General features: G+C 60.1%; 1 long non-coding RNA gene across 2 annotated transcripts; it reads left to right on the top strand.

Moving 5' to 3' along the window:
- The first annotated feature begins 11047 nt into the window (after positions 1-11047).
- On the top strand, positions 11048-13442 carry LOC125104775 (uncharacterized). 2 transcript variants are annotated; one of them, XR_007128733.1, is made up of 3 exons: positions 11048-11150; positions 11707-11827; positions 12344-13442. It is a non-coding gene; the product is annotated as an uncharacterized LOC125104775 (long non-coding RNA). The 2 variants fall into 2 exon arrangements; XR_007128732.1 differs by having other exon boundaries at positions 11048-11277.
- Positions 13443-16863: the final 3421 nt, after the last annotated feature.

Here is a 16863-nt window from a genome sequence, read left to right as displayed (position 1 = left end):
TGTGTGGGTGCGCGAACCCCCGAGGCCGCGCGGGCGTCGGGAAGGACGACGTTGTGCCTGCAGGGGCCTGGGGCGCAGAGTGGCCGAGGCGCCGCTCACGGGCACTGATGGACGACGGCGCTCGGCCCGAACCTCCCCTCCGCAGGCGCGCCCCGGCTCGCGAGTCCCTCGCCGGGACCAAGCCCCTCCCCGAGCCCGGGCCGCGTTTTCGGGGGAGTCGAACCGGGTCGGCGCGGCGGATGCACGAGGCGGGGCACGGACGCGGGGAGGCCGGATCCAAGGACCCGCCGGCCAGCCCCAGCGGCTCTTCCGACGGTGTTTAGAAAGGAATCAGAAATCTGGTTTTAACTAAAAACTCCTGATTTTTAAATGTTGGCAACTAAGTTGTTGTTCTTTTTTAAAAAAGATTTATTTTAGCAAGGGAGCGCCCGAGCGCATGTGCAAGGGGGAGGGGCAGTGGGAGGCGGAGGCCCTCGGACTCCCATCTGCTCACCCAGCGGGACCCCAGGACCGGGATGTGGACCTGAACAGAAATCAAGAATCCAGCCCTCAACCCGCCGAGCCCCCCAGGCTCCCGGGAGCGCCAAGTGTTTTTAATGCCAACACCAAGCCCGCTGAACAAACCTGGCCCCTGGGCCTGGGGATTTGCCCGATTGTGGGGTAGCTCTAGTTTTCAGTTTTCAAGGAACCTTCCTCCAGTGACTGCGCCACTTTGCATTCCCAGTACCAATGCACTGGGGTTCCCTCTTCTCCCCAAGGAGCCAAAGCAATCTTGGAAAAGAAACACAAATATTTAACAGCAGAGCTGAGCTGTGGGCTGCTGGGGCCCAGGAAGCAGAAATCTCAAGTTTCCTTCCCTGGGGAGTCCCTGTGTCTGCACTAAACCATGGCTGACTTCCCCAAACCCTGGAGGAAAGCGTTGCCTGGCCTCTGAGCCGTCAGGGGTCAGAGATAAGAGCGGGGACCTCCGCGGGGACCTCCAGCTGAGGGCCTTCTGTGTGCAGGGCGGGTGTCTCTCCCTTACTTCACAGAGCAGCTCAGTGTGGTAGAGGTGAGCGTCTCCGTCTCCCCGTTGCACTCAGGGAGCTCAAGGCTCAGCGAGGTGCGGGCCTGGTGAGCGCGGAGTCACACTTGGACGTGTCGGGTCACTGTATGGCCCTTGTGAAGTGAACACAACACTGTACAGGAACTCCACAGCACTTAACATTTTTAAAATAACTTTTTTTAAAAAGGTGTGCAGATTTGCTCGAGGTGACACGGAGAGTCAGGGACAGAGCTGTGTGGGTCTCCCTAAATTGCAGAGTAATAGAAAGACAAGCCACCCCGTGGCTAAACTGTCCCCAAACACCCACCTTGTGGATCCCGGCATTTATCAGAAGAGATGTTGATGGAGACTGAGGTTCAGCCGTTCCGAGAGCGCTTTTAAATTGTCTTTCGTACAAGAGAGCAAGTCAGTGGGAGACCAGCGGCGCAAGAGATCCAGGGCTCGTGCGCCCCACAGGGCAGGGCCTGGGCAACGTCAGAGCCCTGAGCAGCTCCGTCCCCCCCATCCCCCGCCTGCCGGAGGGGACAGTCTGGGCCTCAGCTATGTCTGCCTGTTTCATTGCCCCTCTAGAACTTGCCTGGGAGACCTTAGAGACAGGGAAGAGAGAGAAACCGTGACCCGGGGGGGGGGGGGCAGGGTGACCCCCACCTGGGTTGGCACACGTGTAGCACGGCGGGTCCCAGGTGCCAGAAAACCAGCCCAGGCAAACCGAGGTCCTCCTGGGACCTCGTCAGACTGAGGGAGAGAGGCCGTGCTGTGGGTTTCCGTCCTGGGAAAGGTCCTGTGGGACCAGTCTCCCCATCTCTAAGGCAGCGGCTTGGCTAGAACCTGGGAGGCTGCCTCTCCCCCGTTCCTTGAGTTATGAACCTGGGTCTTGCTGACTGAACTACTGCCCTGTCTTGGTTTCCAGCTGGCTGTCTCCCTGGGGTGTCTGGGAGCAACCGCTGGAATTACCCACGGAGGCAGCTGGACCCCCGCAGGGGCAGCACCCCCTCCCCCACATCTGCCCAGCGTGGCGGCTGGGGATTATTCATTCTCGGCACAACGCAGCAACGGAGCCCATCCACTCCCAGGCTGCTGAAAGTGGCTTCACAGATCCCTGTTTACTTGGCATTTTAACCAGTGACTTGAGAGCCGAGAAGCATCTGGTGGAAAGGTCAGGGCCCGGGCCTTGCTCATGTGCTGTTCAGCCAGAGTCTCCACACCCCTCCAGGCACGACAAGCAGATCAGGGAGGCCTGTCCCCGCTGCTGCGGGAGGAGGCTCCTGCTCAGCCCAAGGAGGGGTTCAGGCCAGAAGGGACCAAACTATGGGCACCCTGTGGCAGGTGCCCTGCACACCCCCAGGAAGTGGGGGAAGCCAAAACAAGGGGTGGCTGGAGTGCGTGACTTATCAGTGCACAAAGCGGGGACGTGCGTGCCATTTGTCAGGCCCAGCCCACTGCCCGTGGTCCCTGACGATGCGCTGACAGGTGGGGGGCAGCAAGGGAAAGGGGGTTCAGACCAGGAGGCTGAGAGTCCAGGGGCCGGAGAGCCAGGACGACGAGCGCCACGGCCCAGAACAAGCAAGGGCTGTGGGCGCACAGACAGACCCCATCTTGCGGGGCCGGCCCCCCAGGCAGAGGGAACAGCAGGAGCGGGTCAGTGCGAGGTCCGGGTCCAGAGGAGGCTGGCCGGGGAGCCTGCGCGAGTGCCCGCTTCGCCGCTGTGCTGCACGGAGGCTGCTCGGAGCATTTCTAAGTCTGCCACGTGAGGATTTTTATAAAATCAACATGGAGCCAACTGCAAACTGGATGAATTTTGAAGATAAAACTCAAGGCTGTAGGGAAGTTTCACTTCCAGCTGAATGCAGAGCCCTTCAGGGCCAGGCACAGGGACCCAGAGGGACAGCAAGATCAGCTCTGCAGTTCATGGCCCCCGGGCACCCCACGTGGGTGGAAGGGCTCCAGAAAGGGCCCTTTGAGTTGGGCCTTGATGTGGGCTGGGGTTTCAGCAGGGAAGGCTGGGGCTGGGAAGGGGGTCAGGAGGCCCCGAGGGAGCGAGGGAGGAGAGGTGGAAAAGGCCAGGCAGGGCCTAGTGTGCGGCAGGACATCCAGACCAAGGTCCGACTCAGAAGCTTCAGGGGAGGGTGGGGTGAGGCCCCTGAGTCGGAATGAGGTGCCTGACGGGGCACCTGCCACCTGCTCGCCCGTCCCACGTGAAGGACCGGCCACGAGCCACTTCCTTCCAAGAGTTGAAGCTGAGAGCACGTCAGCTGCTCCTGTGGGTTTGGACACGTAGCTCTAAACTCGACCTCCAGGCTGGCTCTGGTTCCCGCCTCTGCCCTTCCGCCGCCCTGGAACCGTGCGGTTTTGTCAGCCACGCCGTGCCTTGTTTTCCTCCCCTGGGAAACGGGATGCGGAGGTAGGAAGCGTCTGGAGCAGGTCTGACTCCCTGCGCACACGGAGGACCTGTTCCCGGTCAGCGCTCTCACTATTCGGTTTTGAATGTGTCCTAATTTCCACTGTGCTTTATTTTTTGCGTCATTTATAAGCTTTTTCTGCAGCATGCAGGATTTTGTTTTGTTGTTACCGGATTGTGACCAGAGGCTGGTGGTCTGCCCGGCAGGACTGCATGCCGCCTGCCATAGATGGTTCCGCAGCCGCTCACGGTCCATCTTTACGAAGTCACTTCCCCGAACATGAATGTACTTTCTCTGTCAGCTGCGGGGCTTTGAACTTACCCCGTTGATGGGGCTTGTTAATGGCATCGTTGAGGTTTTCTGTCCCTGACCTTTCATCCGCTGAGCTCCCGCTTCCCGAGAGCCGTGTCAAGCACCTGCCACCGCCGTCACGGGTTTGCCCCGGTGACTCTGTTGGCTTTTGCAGTAGGTAATTTGAGGCTCTTCCATTTTGTGAATAGAAGCTGAACGTTTCCAAGCATCTTGCTGGAGAATTGTTACTTCGTATTGTCATACCGTGAGCTGCTGTCGCCCTCACGATGCCTTCCTGCCCCTGGACACCTTCCTCTGCCGTTAGCAGCGCCCAGCATCCCTGTCCGCTCCCCCCCGCCAGCTCAGATCTCCCAGTCCCCACCCTCTCAGCTTGCGGGCTGTCTGCACCCTTGTGTTTAGGTGAGTCCGTGCAAACAGAATAGAGGGAGACTGTGAGGTGGTTTTCAAAGCCTGTCTGACAACCGCTGGGCATAAACAGCACGTGCGTGTGCGTACATGTGTGCATGTGTGTGCGTGCATGTGTATGGTCCATATGTGCATGTGTGTGTATGTGCGCAAGTGTGTGCATACGTGTAGGTCCGTATGTGCATTGTGCACATGCATGCGTATGCGTGCGTGCACACATGTGTCTGTATGTGTGTCCATGTGTGTGCGCGTGTGTACGTGTGCACGTGCGTGTGTGTGCGTGTGCCTGTCCTCGCCCCCCTCCCCCCGGCCGGCGCAGGGCCTGACGCAGAGCCAGCCTGCCGCAAACGTATACTGGGTGTGAGCTGGCCCGCGCGCGGACAGTGAAAGCGGTAGTAGGTGGACGGCTGGGTCCGGCTTACAGGTGAGGGAGATGGAGGCTCCCGGGGGCCCCTGACCCCGCTCCAGGCTCAGAGCCTCCGTGCCCTGCGGCCTCGATGGTACCCGTGTGTGCACCCGGGCGCTGGGTTCCTGAGCCCGAACCTCCCGTATGTGGCTCTTGGTTTGCCCCGTGGCTCAGGCCCACACACCCGAGCTACCCTTCCACTGGGCCACAGGGGGCTGGCGGGAAGGCCTGGGGGCTGTGGACATCGCCAGGAGGCTGCCCGCTGGACATCTGGGGTAGCTCCTGCGCGGTCGCCAGCACAAACCAGCACCGGTGGGCACCTCAGAACAGCAGCGCTCTCTTCTCTCAGGTCCGGGCCGCAGGTCAGAGAGCGGGGTGCTGGCGGGCGCAGTCCCAGCCTCCAGCTCCCCGGGATGTCCACGGGGCCTGGCGGATGTCCCATCTCCGGTTCCACTCTCACTGCTCCTCTCTGCCCCACGCATCTCTCTGTCTTCACGGGGGCTTCTCATGAGGACATGAGCGGCTGGAATTAGGACCAACCCCAGTCTTAACCTGGCCAACCTGCAGGCACTCTGTTTCCCAGTGAGGCTGCAGCCCCAGAGTCTGGGGGTGGGTGGCCTCACTGGGGTGCGGCTCAGTCCTCAAAGTAATGCTGTCATGCTGGACCCGAGCCCCAGGGGGTTGGCTGCTTCCTCCCTCTCCTCTCCCCCTCCTCCTCACTCCCAGGCCCCACCCTCCTGTTCTTGGGCTCCTTCCCCGCCAGCACCTGGGGGGGGAGCCACCCCCTCCCTCACCGTCCTCACAGCTTCCTCTGCCCACCCGCCACGGCCATTTGGCCAGAGCTGTCCACATGGGCAGCCTCTCGCTTCTCACCTCCCATCTTCTCCCCATCCAGCTCTTCCCAGGATGTAGGGATGCAGTCTGGGCCAGCCTCTTTGGGATCCATGCTCAGACCCAGTTTTCAGCGTCTGGAAGCCACCCGCCCCCAGCAGCCTCCATGTCTGCAAGGGCCTCTGGGTCCTCTTAGGAGAAATCTGCTGTGGAAGGGAGCGGGCGGTCAGCCACCCCACACACCCCCACCTCGTACCCCCGCACGTGGGCCAGATGACCACCGCTTTAGCCCTGCAGCCTGAGCCAACCCCTCCTTGCAGGAGGCCCCGTGCCATCTGGTTCCCAAGGGTGCTGATAGCGCGGGGGAGGTGTGGGGCACATGACAGCTGGATGGAGCTGCGCCCCTGCGAAGGCCCCGGCCAGTTGGCCCATCCCCCAGCAGTCTGTATCTCCCCCAGCAGCCCTCTGGGACTTGGGCAGGGAGGGGGTCCAGGGAACACCCTGCTCGGGCAAAGAGAAGGGGGAGACCCGCGACCCCATGATAGGCAGGCACAGTGACCGTCACAGGGCAGTGAGGACCCACACGGCAGTGTCCAGTCATCCGTCAGATGCATAACAACAACCTACTGTATACGAGACCCAAGCGAGACTCAGACACAGATGTTCACGGTTTATAGTTCCGGAGAAGAAACACCCACACAGCCTGTGCCCTGGGGGGGGGGGGGGGCATGGAGACCTCCTCCCCCAGGCAGGCCAGGTGCACTGCAGGGGTGCCGCAGCGCACAGAGGCAAAGAGAGAGCCCCAGACACAGGAGCGAGGAGCCCCAGAAGCTGCCGTAGGGAGCGGGCACGCAGGTGTCGAGGCAAGTTCTAGAACACTCTTGCTGGGGTCCCAGCACCTGGAGTCCCCCGCTGCCCCCCTCCCACCCTGAGCGGCAAAGGCAAAGTGTGGGGACCCCTGGGTGGGGTGGCTCAGGGCCAGGGTGCAGGGAAGCGTTCTGCCACGTCGGGTGGGGGCTGAGGAGGGATTCAGCGGAGGCCCCCCCGGGGCCTGCTGAACGTGCGCTTCCAGCCACCCACTGTCCTCACTCCCGGCACAGGGCACACAGCTTCACACCTTCCTTCACCTGGAGGGGCTTCCGGAGCCTGAGGGTTTCCTCACGCCTCTCCCTGGAATGCCACTGAGGGGACCAGCTCGCAGCAGGAGGAACGACAGTATGGGATGTGCCGGGGCCACTCAGACCATCACTCCCGCGGCCCTGCAGCTCCTGACGCCCGTCAGCCTGGCCTCTCCAGGCTTCTGCATCCGGGAGGTGAGTTCTCACGGATGGATCCTCTCCCAGCGTTTCCTCTGCGTCCCAGCTCTGGGCAGATGAGTCAATGGCCGTTAAGGGTTTGGGCTTTGGGATGGGAATCTGCGCTGTGAAATTCTTGCTGGGCCGCCATCTGGGCTGGGTGACGCTGGGCAATTCCCGAGCCTCTCCCCAGCCCACATGAGTCACGCTGGGCCCCTCTAAGCCCTTCGTGAGGCTCAACCGCACGCAAGGCACCCTGTCTGCCTCTTTGCCAAAGGTCGGTCAACACCAGCTCGCCGCTCTCCCTGCTTTGCACACTCTGGGCTTCAATGTTCCGCTCAGAAATCTCATCTACGCTGCACTTCCGTGCGTGGACCTGCTCGTGTCCCTTTCGTCCACAGCTGCCGACGGTTCACTTCTCAGGGTGCGTGGGAGCCGTGGACCCACGCCTCCCTCCTCACTGTCCCCTCCGCTCCGGAGGCAGGACCGGGCTGTCCCTCGAGGCCACACCTGGGTCCTGTTCCCACACTCAGGGCAGTCCCCAGAGAAGCCTCACGAGGGCCGGCTCCAAGCTGGGCTCGGGCTGTGACCGCCAACACCTCCTTGAGATCCGCAGTCCTCCTCTGGGTGAGCACACTCCGATGGCAAGAGCCAGCGAGAAGCGCCCTGACCTCCATCAAGGAAACAATTCACAAGAACGAAGAGTCAAAGGAACTGTGATGCTTATAGGATCTCCGCTTTGTGGCAAGAAGTGGCCCTGAAAACAGTTTGCACGGGAAGAGCCCCGAGAAAAGAACACAGAGGTGTAAAAATGAATCCCTGAATCATGGACCCCCTCATTTTATGGGGGAAGAAACCGGAGCTCAGATAGGCAACGTGACTTGCTCAGGCTCACACAGCAAGACAGACCAGGGTCTTCTGACCAAGCAGACTCCAGGCTGAATGTCTTCGCCTCCCACACCTTGGCTGGTGTCCATGATGCGGTATATACGGACTGATTAGTGTAACTTTCTACAATAGTCTTTAAACAGGATGATATTAGGGGCACCTGGGTGGCTCAGTCGGTTGAGTGTCTGTCTGCCTTCTGCTCAGGTAGTGATCCTGGGGTCCTGGAATGGAGCCCCATGTCGGGCTCCCTGCTCAGCAGGGAGTCTGCTCCTCCCTCTCCCTCTGCCCAGCCCCCCTGCTCATGCTTTCTCTCTCTTTCTCAAATGAATAAATGAAATCTTCAAGGAAAAAGAAATAGGATGATTTTTAATATTTTATTTATTTGACAGAAAGATCACAAGTAGACGGGGTGGATGGGAAGCAGGCCCCCTGCTAAGCAGAGAGCCCAATGCGCGACTCGATCCCAAAACCCTAAGATCATGATCTGAGCTGAAGGTAGAGGTTTAACCCATTGAGCCACCCAGGCACCCTGATAGGATAATTTTAGAACAGGCTGCCTGGGTGGCTCAGTCATTTTAGCATCTGCCTTTGTCTCAGGTCATCTCAGGGTCCTGGGATTGAATCCCACGTCGAGCTCCCTGCTCATGGGGGCGTCTGCTTCTCACTCCCTCTGTCATTCCCCCCATTTATGCTCTCTGGCTCTGTTTCTGTGAAATAAATAAAGTCTTTAAAAAAATAACCATGTAAGAAGCTATTATGTCTAATTCAGAGTGCTCATGGCTCCTGGACAGTCTCATGGTCTCTCAGGAGAGCACCCTGTGTCGCACTGCTGGTTCCTAGGGCCAGCCCTTCGGACGGCTGGGGCCTGGGTGGCAGGAAGACAGGTAGGAACTACAGCAGGGGTCCTTCTCCCTGCTGTTGCTCCCACAAAACACAATCCCCTGCGCATGAGCGAGAAAGGAGCAGCACGCGGCTTTTAAAATGAACACCAAGAAAAATAGTCACGATTTGGTGCTACAGATGAAGGCACTGTGGTTCTCTACTTTCCAAACAAGTATCTTCTTTGTAAGCAGACACGCCCTCCAAGATGCTAAGATTCTTCCCGATGGCCCTGCTTCAAAAAAGAGTTGTTGGGCTGCTCACACCAGGAGCCGCTGGGGCCTTCCTTCCCTCGGGTGCAGCGCTGGCCCTGAGATAACACACGTGCCGACATTCAGGTCGACCCAAGGTCCCGCCTGGCCTCCTGGCCTGGACACCACGTGGGGCAAATGGGCTCTTCCTTTACATTCAAGCTCAAGTCTTCCTCCAGAGAACTGTCAGCCGTGAAATTTAGGTGCAGATGGTTGCGTGGATAGAGTCTGGCTCTGACTCTGACCCCTCCTCCGCAGCCCTGCTGCTGGCCATGCTTTACCGTGGCTCGGTGTCAGCACGAGCATCAACTGCCATCGACCAGGGAAGGCATTTCAATCACGTGCCTTTTGATTTAGCTTCTGGGGCGCACGTGGGAGCAAGGGGCGAAGGTGCTTCCAGCCACATGACATGCATACTGAAGATATGCCCCCCCCAGTCCAGGCTCACGGGACTGCAGAAATCACCTAGCATCTCCACACCCCTGTGGGTTGCATCTGTCTGTCTCTCTCATTCTTTGTGACCAACCGGCATCTACTGGAATACCTCCAAGGACAGGGAGCTTACTACCTCATGATACTAAGGTGCTCAAAAATGGGAAAGGTCTGTCATAATCAGGGATCAAAATCTGCTCCCCATGACTTCTCTCCCCTGGGTGGCAGGTACACCCTCTGTGGCCACCCAGGCCAGTGCTGCACCCCTCCAGCACCCCCACTCCATCATGCAAATCTCAGGCCTTCGGGTTGCTCCCTGCAGCCTGATTAGTCAGAGAAGCCCCAGACTCTGGAGAAGCCCGGAGGCAGGCAGGCCTCCTGGATGAGAGCTCAGAAGTCCCCAGCAACGGGGGGCTACCTTCCTGCCTTCTGCTTCTCCCCCGAGGACTTCACAGATGCTTACAGCTTCCTTACAAGCACAAAGTGGGACCTAGTGGGAGTCGGAGTAAGTCCTTAGAGGGTGAGGTGTGGACCACATGGGGTTGGCAGGCTGGGGTGGGCAGAGGCTGCCACAGGACATCCACGCCCTGGACCTGGTAGGGTCCCCAGCATTCAGGTAGGACAGGAAACAGAGGCTGGGCGGGAAGGAATTCATCACCTTGGGTGGCCCAGAAGGCTGGTGCGGCGCTCCCAGCTTAAGTAACCTCCACGGCCCAGACACTGCTTCTTGACGTCATCAACCCCCACCCGGACCCCTGCAAGAGACCCACTCTGCCCGGTGGCTCCCAGTACTGACATGGAGGGAGCTGTCCTTACTGAGAACCCCGCTTCCTGGGTTCAGCCTGGCTGGCCGTGCAGCTGCTGGGGCCGCTGGGCTCCCCGCCCTGGCCGAATTCCGGGCACCGCACGCGGCAAGGAGCGAGCTGGGGCTGCTGTTGGAGTGGGCGAGGCAGACGGAGCTGGCTCCGCGGTCGGCTAGCTCAGCATCCCCAGAACGCGGGGGCTCTGCCAGGCCGTCAGCAGGGCTGAGCGCCCGCAGCACACAGGCCGGGCAGGGGCAGCAGCAGCAGCAGGTGCCCAGCATGGCCTGCGACGAACTCCCGCGGACGGCGGAGGGCGGGCGAGCAGGCCCGGCGGGGGTGAAGCGCAGCGGGCACAGGCGTCCGCCACCGCGCCCCCCTCCCCATGCTGTCGGGGCGGCCGGCAACCCCCAAAAACTTGGCCGTCGGGCGTGGAGGGTGTGTGAGCGTCCGCGACCCCCCGCGCCCACCCTGCAGGCTCAGCTGCGGTCGCGCACCACGCTCCCGGTGTGGACGGGCGACGGCCGCGAGGCTTCGGGCACGCCGTCGGGTAGCGCGCGGCTGGAGCGGCGCCGGGACCCGCCCCGCGGTGCGCTCGGCCCGGACGGTGGAGGGTGGGCCCGGGCACAGCACGCCGCACCCGCGTCGCGCCCGCCTCGCCACCCGCGGGCCGCCCGTGCGAGCGCTCTGCAGCCCTCAGTCCCGGAGCTGTCCGCGCGCGGCCGTCGTGCGGGAGTCAGCCTTGACAGCGCGGACCCCCAGCCGGCCGCACCCGCCTCGCCCTCTCCAGGGTCCGCCCCGCCCCGCCCGCTCCAGGGCTCGCTCCTCCCGCTCCGTCCACTCCGCTCCCTCCGCGCTCCACCGCGCCCCCTCCGGCCTCCGCCCCTCCGTCAGCTCCGCCCCCTCCGTCAGCTCCGCCCCTCCGCGCTCCGCCCCGCCCCCTCCGGGCTTCGCTCCGCCCCCATTCTGGGGTCCGCCGCGGGCTTGCTGCGCAGCGCGGCCGCACGTCGGAGAGGGGACTGGTCGGCCGCAGGCGAGTCCCGCCCCACGGCCTCCGGGCAGTGTCTCTAGGGCCGCCTTTCTGCGATTCCTCGTGACCGAAGCCCCGGGGCAGGGGAGCCGTCACGAGGGTGCTCCGCGTCCAGCCGCGCAAGCCGGACCCTCCGCCCCCCGCCCCGCGCCCTTGGACCCCCCTCGCCTGAAGAAGGTGCTTCCCCCGCGCGGCAGCCGTGGGCCCCGCTCGCCCCAACCCCATTTTGGTCTGTTCACGTGTCCGGGCCCTCATTCGTTCCCAAGGCCGGCAGGGCTGCCGCACGGGGCCTGGACACTGAGAGGTGACTCGGGCAGCCCGGGGAGCAGAAGCCGACGGGGGGCCGCGCCCTGCTGAGCGTACTCAGAGTAGGGGCCCCAGACCAGGGAAAGCCGGGAAGTCTTCCCGGAGGAGGCAGCTTTGCGCTGCTCACAAGACTCTCTTGGCTTGACCCATTCCAGTGGCTTCCTCTCCAAGCTGGAACGAAGTTACATTTCCTGCTTTGGCCTATGAGGCCTCGTGGCAGAGACAGACCCTCAGCGGGGGCTTCAAAGCAAATCCGGAAAAGAACCCCAGACCCTGGAGGTCTGGGCTGGAATCTAAGGCCTGGTATTTGTGAAGGCGCCCAGGCAGAGCCAGTGTGCGCCGCCCTCCTCTCTGATCTGCCCGCCTAGACCTGGCCTCTGACCTCGGGGAGCCTGAGTGGCTCTCCTGCAGGCCGAGCCTGTCGCAGATCTTCCCGTGGCCTGGCCGACTCCTCAGTGCTCACCTCGACCCCAATGCCACCCCTCAGAAACGCCTTCCCTCCACAACCCCCTTCCTCACGTCCCCAGACAGTGCACACCGTGTGCGTGGTGGGCACTCTGCTGAACACTAGGGGTGCAGCCGCCCTGGGGAGCCCGTCTTGTGCTGGGACTTAGGGTTGGGGTCCTGCTGAGGGGTGCAGACAGACAGGAGATGAGCTGCTACAGGGAACGAGCAGCAAATAGAACAGGGAAATAAGACAGATGGTTAGTAACTGAGCAGGAAGTTCCAGGAACGTGGGGTGGCTGGGCTGAAGGACAGGAGGGCCCCCAGGGGAGAAGAGGAGACCATAGTCCCCTTTATGTCACTAACCAGCCATGTGTCCTGGGGCTGACCCATTACCCTTGCCTATCTGTAAAGGAGGAGAGAGATAACCCCTGGCCAGGGTCATGGGAGAATTAGCCCAGCGAATGGGGGAAAGGTCTTAGCCCCGGCCACTGTGGACCCTTGCTCCTTCTTCCCTTCTTCCTCCTTCTCCCCTCCCTCTCTGTCCTCTTCCCCCTCCTCCTCCTCTTCTCCCTCTTCATTCTCTCGCCCCCCGCCGCCCTTCTTCCCATCCTTCCCAGGTTCCTCTCTGGAAGACAGGCCTTAGCTCTTTCCTTCTTTCCTGCCCTCATCAGGAACAATGGCAAGGCATGCCACCAGGAGCTGGGAGGTGGTCCCCAGAGGCCAGATCTTCCCTATGTCTTCTGTCCGCCATCAGTCCCCACAACCAGACCTGCTCCCAGGCCTCTGCCTCCCTTGCCCAGGAGGAGAATCAGCAAGAAGTAGGATTCGCAGTCCAGTTATCAGAAAGGGGGAAATTAACCTGATTACCCAGCTCCAGTCTGGGCCGGACGCTGAATGAACTAGTAATCTGATAGAAAGTTTGCAAAATTAGGGGTATTTCTTCTTCTGGTGGGAGATATCACTGTGTATCAGGTGGCTGGGGTTTTAGTCTCTGTGCTCTAGCCATTAACGTGCTGTGTGATTTGGGGCAAGTGACTTGCCTTCTCTGGTCCCTGCTTCCTCCTCTGTAAAATGGTCTGTAAGTCCCCTTGTGTTCTCATACCCTAAGAGCTCTCTGGGTACCTGTTGTCTTCGTTCATTCATGTAGGACTTGTGGGGTGTTTGAGCCCAGGTCCTTTTTTCTCCTCTGGAGTCAGAGGGAAAGTCACACCACAGCATGCCCCCAACCAAAACCCTCCACGACCTCCTGTCCCATTTAGAGTAATATCCTCACTCCTCACTGGGGTATAGGCCCTGCCTGATCTGGTGCCTGCACTCTGACCTGTTAGAGTCCTCTAACACCACACTCTGTGCTGGGACCCACCTACATCTGTCGTGGCCTCCCGCCAGAGCCCAAACCTCTGCTCACCTCGGGGGCCTTTGCACTTGCTAGAACCTCTGCTTGGCGCTTTTCCCAGTTTCCTCCAAGACTGGCTTCTTCTTACCCAACAGGTCTCAGATCAAATGTTGCCTCCTCCAAGAAGTCCTCCCTGACTACCTATAATCCCCAACCCCACTCCACTTCAAGTCTCCTTGTCATCACCCTAGGATTAAAAAAAAAAAAAAGACTTTAAGTAACTTTTTTTAAAGTAAACTTTTAAGTAAAATGTAATATCCACAGACCACACGCATGCCTATGTGTCATAAGAGTACGGATGTTGGGTTTTCACAAACCAAACACACCCATATAACCAGCACCCACATCAAGAAGCAGAGCATGACGCATGGTGGGGGGGCAGTTGGTGAAGGACTGTCATGTGAAAGCCTGTGGGACATCAGTCATTCTGGGCCCAGCATTCAGGGACTCCGTTTGTCTCTGATGGAGACAGAGCTGGACCAGCATCCACGCTTACCCCAGGAGCTCTGGGGGCATCGGGGAGCACAGAGAGGGAGGAACTGAGTGGGGACACACCGTGCTGGGGGCAGAGGATGTAGGCCAGAGAGGGAGGGCTGAGATCTGACTGGGGCCTGCAGGACTTGTTCCTGAGCACCTGTGAGCACACCTTGTGTGGTGGGCCCTGTGAGGAGACCCCCTCTGGGCCCTGGGCTGGCAGAGCTGGAGGGGCCGTGGAGGACATGGGTTGGAAAGTGCCTCCACCAGGATGGTGGGGGGAGTGTCCCAGAGAGGGCCGGAGGGTGAATGGAGCCAGGGGAGGGGGCGATGCTGAGGCCGAGGTGGGGGGAGGGGACACTGGGCACCTCCTGTGTCCAGGCCCAGGGCCAGGATCGTCACAAGAATCAGCTCCTCCAGCCCTTACGGCGCCCTGTGAGGTGGGGGATGGGGCCCCATTCCCACCGGAGGGAACTGGGGTGCCTCGGCTCTGCCCTGTGATGCTCTGATGGCATCTCCAAGGACCCGCACTCGGGATCCCCAAGTCGAAGCAGTCACGGCAGGAAGAGGGTCGCAGGTTGGGGACGTTTCATTTTCTTTTGTAAAAGCCGTCTCTTGGCTATTGTTACAACAGTGGAAACAGAGCACTTCCACAGATCATGTTTCACCAGTGATGTGGTCAGTGTTTTTCCCTTTGGATGAATTCCCCCGCAGAGAGATTACAGGTGGCTGAGTCACTGGGCACACTGCTCCTGGGCTCCTGCCGCTCGGTCCCTGCCAAGGCCCCCCTCGGCCTCCCGGAGCGCCAGGCTGTGTGCGTGGGGAATTCTCTGAGACCATGTGCCCAGCGGTCCTGGACGGTCTCCAGGACACACAGGGCTGGGAAGCAGGGGACAGCGGGTGGCGGTGGGGATAGGCCTGGCTCAGGAGCCCCTTTAGAGCTTCACCCCCTCCCTGCCACAGATCGTGTGTGTGTGTGTGTGTGTGTGTGTGTGTGTGTCTCAGGGAGGTCGGAGCAGGGTTGGTGGCCGTCCAGCTTCCGTGGAGAAACGTTTGCCTCTTTAAGTCTTGAACGCATGTTACTTGGATACATATGCAAACTAAACACCAAAAGACAGATACTTTTGCAAATTTGACAGGTGCCAAGCGCTTCACGGGTGCCTGGTCCAACATGCCCCTGAGGACGAGCATCACCAGGGCTGTGTTCTCGGAACTCAGCCCGAGCGGCCGGGGAGGTGGGACGGCGTGAGCCTGGGGCCGGGCGCATGCAGACCTGCTCTGGGTCCTGCACTGTCAGTTACTGTGTGATGTCATGGCAGTGACGTAAGCTCCGTTTTTCTTGCCTGCGAACGGGACAGTGATGCTCACCTTGCAGGGCTGCTGGAGGGTCAACTAGAAGATTCCGGTAAAGTGTCCGCCGTGTACAAGAGCCAGTGTTAGCTCAGGGATCAGAGGCTCGGACTCTGCCAGGAGCAAGCGGCTGTAAGCGGGTGGTGGGTCGGGGGGCGGTGCAGGGCCCACACTGGGTACATGGGACCTGCTGTCCGTAGGCCCAGTGGCCAGGGCACCCCGCGGCCAGAGCCTGGGTGTCCGCCGTCCTGGATCCTCCCGTGTCACCCACTCCAGTCCCAGACAGCTCCCCACAGCCTCCCCAGAACATTTGCCCACTGTTCATAGAGGCGACACCATCACCCCCCAGCCTTGCACTCGGACTTGGGCTTATCTCTTTCATGGGGTTTCACGCCCAAGTCACAGGGGCGAGAGTGCGAGACCTGAGCTCTAGGTCAGAAACCATGTTCCTGGGGACTGGCAGGCCGCCGCTGGCCTCTTGCTCGTGGAGTTACTGGAGAGAATTCCCGCGCATTTCCGACCACGGTCTTCGACACCGTTTTCCCCGCTCTGGAAACTCCGGATGGGACTTTTCTCGAGTCCCCAAGAGCTGGCTCGTGAGGAGGCCGAGAGGCTGTGTTCCGGGGTGGATCGTTCTGCTTTTTCTCCATTGTGCTGGATGCCAGCAAACCCTTCCAGTCCAGACGTTTCGGTCCCTCTGTCGGAGAGGCACCCTCTTTGCTTGAAGGTCTCCTCTCTGGTCCCTCTGAGCTCTCCGGGTCTCCTGGTGTTTGGATGTTGGATTTTCGGAGCTTTAGAATAGGGAGAAGTTTTCCTTTTGATGTAGGCACATCTTTTAGCTTTCTTTCCCCTACAGATTTTGCTGTTGATTTCATCTTTAAAGTATTCTTCCCAACGCCCAAATTATATAACCAGCTCCATTTTTAATGTTGGCGAGAGCAACTTTGTAATAAGACTCGTGCTGTTTTCCTTCAACTGACTCCGCTCCACTGCGGGCAGCACACGTGAGTTTTCGTCCGGTGAATCAAGGAGAGAAACAATGTATTGGTTACAAAAAGAAGAAAGACAACCCACATAATCTATTTTATCCAGAATTTTATTACCAGCAAGATTCTGTTTTCCTTCCTTCCTTCCTTCCTTCCTTCCTTTTTAAAAGATTTTATTGTTACATAATCTTTACACCCAGCGTGGGACTCGAACTCATGACCCCAAGATCCAGAGTCCCCTGCTCCCTCAGCTGAGCTGGCCAGGAGCTCCGAGATTCTGGTTTTTAAATGTCGAAACAAGTATTTTCTTTTCAAAAGTTAATAAAACCCGTAAGAAAAAATGTTAAAGGATAAGCAAGCAAAAAGGGCTCCCAGGCCCTCAGTAAATGCAACGGAAAAGCCAAAGAAGTTTTCAGATTATTTCCAGACACAGGGATGTGGGACCCCGTTGCTGAAGGGGTGGCAGGTAGGAGAAGGAGGGCGGCGGAGGTGATGAGCCCTGGAGCCTGCGGGTTGGAGTGGGGGGAGCGGGACCCAACTGTGCTGGGCTGGGGCTGGGGGCACGGCTCACGGGGAGAGCTGCTTGGATTCCCAGGCAGCAGTTTCCTCCCGGGGGCCTGGTGGGCGCTGGCCCGGGAGACCAGGCCTGGCCCCTGGGGGCTGCTGGGCTCTCGGTGGAGGCCAGAGCTGACTGCAGGGAACAGCGATGCCATCACCAGGGTCCCCCTGGACTTAGACTGGCTCCCGGCTCCTGGCACTGGAGAGGCGCTGGGAACAGAAGCCTTTGTGAATCCTCATGAAGGGGAAGGGGCCTGTTTCCCGAGCACCTGGCTGCCTGAGGAAACAGCTCCAGGGAGAGGCGCTGCAACACAGCGGGCCCCATGATGACCACAGCCCACACTGGCCATCTGGGGAGTCAGAGCGTGCAGCG

The sequence above is a fragment of the Lutra lutra genome, chromosome 7, assembly GCF_902655055.1.
Source record: "Lutra lutra chromosome 7, mLutLut1.2, whole genome shotgun sequence".
NCBI classification, from domain to species: domain Eukaryota; kingdom Metazoa; phylum Chordata; class Mammalia; order Carnivora; family Mustelidae; genus Lutra; species Lutra lutra.
This window is presented reverse-complemented; position numbering and strand designations above follow the sequence as displayed.